This window comes from Sinohyriopsis cumingii, chromosome 5 (genome assembly GCF_028554795.1).
Source record: "Sinohyriopsis cumingii isolate HCF-2022 chromosome 5, ASM2855479v2, whole genome shotgun sequence".
NCBI classification, from domain to species: domain Eukaryota; kingdom Metazoa; phylum Mollusca; class Bivalvia; order Unionida; family Unionidae; genus Sinohyriopsis; species Sinohyriopsis cumingii.
This window is the reverse complement of record NC_142965.1, coordinates 108,537,592-108,542,010: the sequence shown is the minus strand read 5'-3', so window position 1 is coordinate 108,542,010 and position 4,419 is coordinate 108,537,592.

Genomic DNA, 4,419 nt, shown 5'->3' with positions numbered 1-4,419 from the left:
GTCAACTTACCTGCCACATTTAAATCTAATGGAAGGCCCTACTGTAAAGCCTGTTAGTAAAACTACCCAACAAGAGGATTTCATACATTTGCAACTCCTAGATGGATGGTAATGTTTTCATTTTTGTAATGTAGATTTGGACATTCTTGCCACCAGTATGGAATATGTGTTTCAGAAACACAAGCAGCTTTCATCAGATTTGCATATAGGTTTTATATGTTGTGAGTATGTTGTAGGAAGTTTTTTTAAATAACATCATATGAGATGATGCCAGTGGAAATGGCAGAAAAGTGTCTGTATTGTTCACCAACTACACCTTGTTCTTACAAAATGTGGCTGTTACACATTCCCATGATGATGTCACTGACAGCCATCAGTGAGGAATGCCCCAACAAGCATAATACAAATTGCTTCCATTGTAATTGTTACAATTCCATTCTGACCACTCCGGTGTCCTAGTGGTTAGAGCGTCCGCCTCAGAAGCGGGAGGTCATGGGTTCAAACCCCAGCCAAGTCATACCAAAGACTTACAAAAATGGTATTAACAGCTACCTCGCTAGACGCTCAGCATTAAGAGGTTAGTGTTAGGACTGATCGGCCTGGTGTCAGGATAATGTGACTGGGTGCAACATCATACTACATGTTTGCAGCATGATGCCCCAGTGCTATACATCACTATAAACTGCCACACTGCAGACATCGTAGCAATATGACTGAAAAATTATTCAAGCTACGTTAAAAATCCAATCACACACACACAATTCCATTCTACGATCCAGAACCAACACTAATTCCGTACTACAGTTCTTGCATTTCAATCCAATTTTGCTTTTGAAATGTAGTGCCACTCAATTCATAATGAACCCATTCATTTCAAACACTCGCAAATACTTATTATTCCTGTCTACAACTGAAAAATATCTATATAAAAAAACGTGTAACTGTGTTTTATGCAAGGGCATGGAGATGCACAAAAACTTGCACCTGAAGCTTGAATAAAACCCCGACTGTGGATAAGACTTTACCCATCGATTACCCCAGCTTGGGGATAAATTCCGACCGTGGCGATTTATTATATATCCTATGACTGCTCCAGCTTGAGGGCAAAATCCAAGCACATCCCTAAAAAGATAACAAGTATAGCGGCTCTTTACCTTCTGTAAATGCCACTTGAGCTTCCTGATGCTGTTGTATCTGCCATTTGACAGAATCACGAATGTGGATATATTTCTTAATTGCCTCTAGTTGTTGAGCTAGTTTAGCTGTATGAAATTCCTTTGTGCAGACTCACTCATTATTAATATTACAACAGTGATTTAATTACACATCACCTGTCAGCACACCGATGATAAGTCAGTTATTTTATAACACACCAACAAGCTTGCCCCTTGCACCCCCCCCCCCCTTTTTTTTTATTTGGGCACCTGTGGACATGAATCTGCAAGGCTCAAATTGTCATTTTTAATATAAGATCTCAACATTTTTAAGGCCTTAATTTTAAAGACATCCTTAAAACCCCCAAAAGGTTATCAACTGGATCACCAGCCTTCGTTTAGAGTAACAGCAAGTATATATATATATATTTAGGTCTAAGGAAACACAATAAAAATGTTTGATTTAACAATGACATATTTGCCTCAGGTCTGTGATCCTGAAGTGAATATTAACTGTCCATTTATTTTCTTGGCTTTTCTTTACTAGGAAATTGATTATAGAGATTTCTGCAATGGTGAAGGCAATGTAAAAATTGATTACTATAACATACTTTTTACGCCATGTTTGAAAAAATAAATCCAATGGAAAGGTTATAGTCTGAAAATCTTCATTAAATTAAGTTAATATAGGGGAAAAAACTTTAAGAGTTCATAAATATTTTTCAGTGCTGAATAAAGATATAACATAACACTTTCTGCTGTGATTTTAATAGTTTCTGAGAGCATGAAAAATTTCTAGAACTATAATGTATAAATGTTTTCAAAAGATTATATTAATATGAGGGAAAAATCTGTTATGAAATAAACTGACAAGATCTTGTATGAATTCATGTTATCTTTAAATATGATATTTGTGTGAAAATATCTGGAAGAAAAAACAAGATGGTGCCACTCACACATACAATGTGGTTGCCACAGTAGCCATATTAAGAAACTTTTTATCGCTACTTCTGAATGGATAATTGTGTCAGCGTGTCAACATGTGTACAAAATACTTATGTTGATGTCTAGCAGGTCCTGAATGAGAATTATGGTGCTGTACAGACATCCTATAAGGCCACCAATGTGGCCATCCTGAAAATCTTGGTATAACTACTTCTCCTGAATGAATCGTCATATCAGTGAAAGACTTCTTATGTCTAGTTGGACGTAAATGAAAATAGTGCCAATCTAACCTCCAATATGGCTGTTTTAATGGGCATCTGGAAAACCCCTTCCTTGCTACTTCTCCTAGATGGCTGGTCATTTTGACATTGTGCTTTCACTAGATGACCTATTTGATGTCTGGTTGGCCATAAATGGAACTATGCATATGGTTTTGATGTCTAGTTGGTCCTAAATGTGGTTTTTGCTGCTCATAAACTTCTAATGGTATTATAGTTGGTTCCTTAATGAAACTGCTGTACAAAATTAAAAGGCCTTCTCACTTTCTGTCAAGTTGGATACAATTATCTTTACCAGCTAGGATTTCTTGATCCTCTTTTTTATACATCAACCCTTCGCATATGTAGTTAGCTAAAACAGTATTTTGAACAATTAATTGCCCTCTTGCAAATACAATCCCAATTGCATGCTTTTACCAGTGTGAGAGCTCCTTATATAAGTAGCTAAGTATTCAGTAACTGAATTTCCACATCCACATGCATCAACTCAGAATTAAAAGTTGCAAAACATATACAAATTTGAAAATCTTGAGACATGTGTCACTTTGCATGGTGGGTGTTATGATTTAAATGCAACAAGGAAATTGAATTAGGGTTAATTTCTTTAAGCTGTATTCAATCATGGGGCCCTGGATTATAGAATGGTCTAGGCATACACATCACTAATCAACTCTCTCTAGTCCAACCAATGTGTGTATATGAGAAAGCTTGCCAGTAGCGTTATGTGTGTTGATTTCTTCCAATAAATATGTTGGCTGCCATGTAAAGTCTATGATGTCCTGAAAAATGGTGTTAAGCTCCATACAAGCAAGCTAAACAATCAATGATATAATGGAACAGTAGACACCATTTTAGCTAAATATGCCAAGAATTGATTTAGAGACTTGGTTAGTGATGATGACTTAAAATTGGCAAGGGATTAAAAAGATAAAAGAAATGACCTTTCATGGCACTGTAATATAACAAATGAGGAAAAACAAAAGTTTATTGCATTTGAACCTTTTGTTTTTTCACAGTTTCAATTTAAGTCATAAGGCCCCTTATTTTGCCTTACCAAACATATAGCAAGTTATTACCTCAAGCCCTAGCACTAATAATGCCTCACAAGTAAGCAGTCTTTTATGAAGTCTCAGGTCTGAGTATATGTCTAGCAATACTTATGTCCACTTTGTTTATAAAATTCTTTCTCACATGGTACAGTTTTCAGAGAGACACGATAAATTCAACAAGTGTGGTAATGAAGGGACAGGCATTCTTTATTTATGCACACATCCCAAAGGGACATTGCTATGTTTGAATCAACACTGAACTGAAGAATGGAGCATCAGCTGCATCAATTAAAATATTGTGGCCCACACAAAATACTGCAAGGACTATAATCAATTTATGAGTGCAATGGGCATGAATTACTGTAGCAGACTGGAGGAAGTAATCCGAATTTATTAATATCTTGAAGCTAAATATAGTAAAGTTTTCATCTATAATCTGTGGAATCATTTTTGCACACAGTTTGCAGGATTTGTCTTTGGGTCATCGTTTTTCTTTTTCTTCATCTTTCTAGCTTATGGTATCTTGATAAGTCTTATGGTGCCGTGCAACTGCACTTGATGATTACCACAGCCAGTGACATTGTATCAAATCTTCTGGGATCAGATGATTCAATGCAAATTCCACATAACCTATCACCATCCTCATGTTTGCCATCTGACTTACTAAGTTATTTTGCCTAAATAATAATAAAAACAATCTGGTCTGATGTATTGATAGCGTTCTGAATGACCATAATATATTCTCTGTATCTATCCTAGAAAATCCTGAGTGGATTGCTGTTTGGTTTTAATAAACCAAAGTAATCCAATGAAAGGCATTTTACAGACACAAGTGTCTGTTTCCTGTATGCAGTGATTAAATGATAGTATTATGTCTTTATTTTTTTAAAACTGATGATACATATGATCACCTTCAATGTGCAATATTAGTTATGTTAATTAACGAGTGGGCAATATTTGAATTTCAAAGATAAAAGTGTATGCCATGATCAC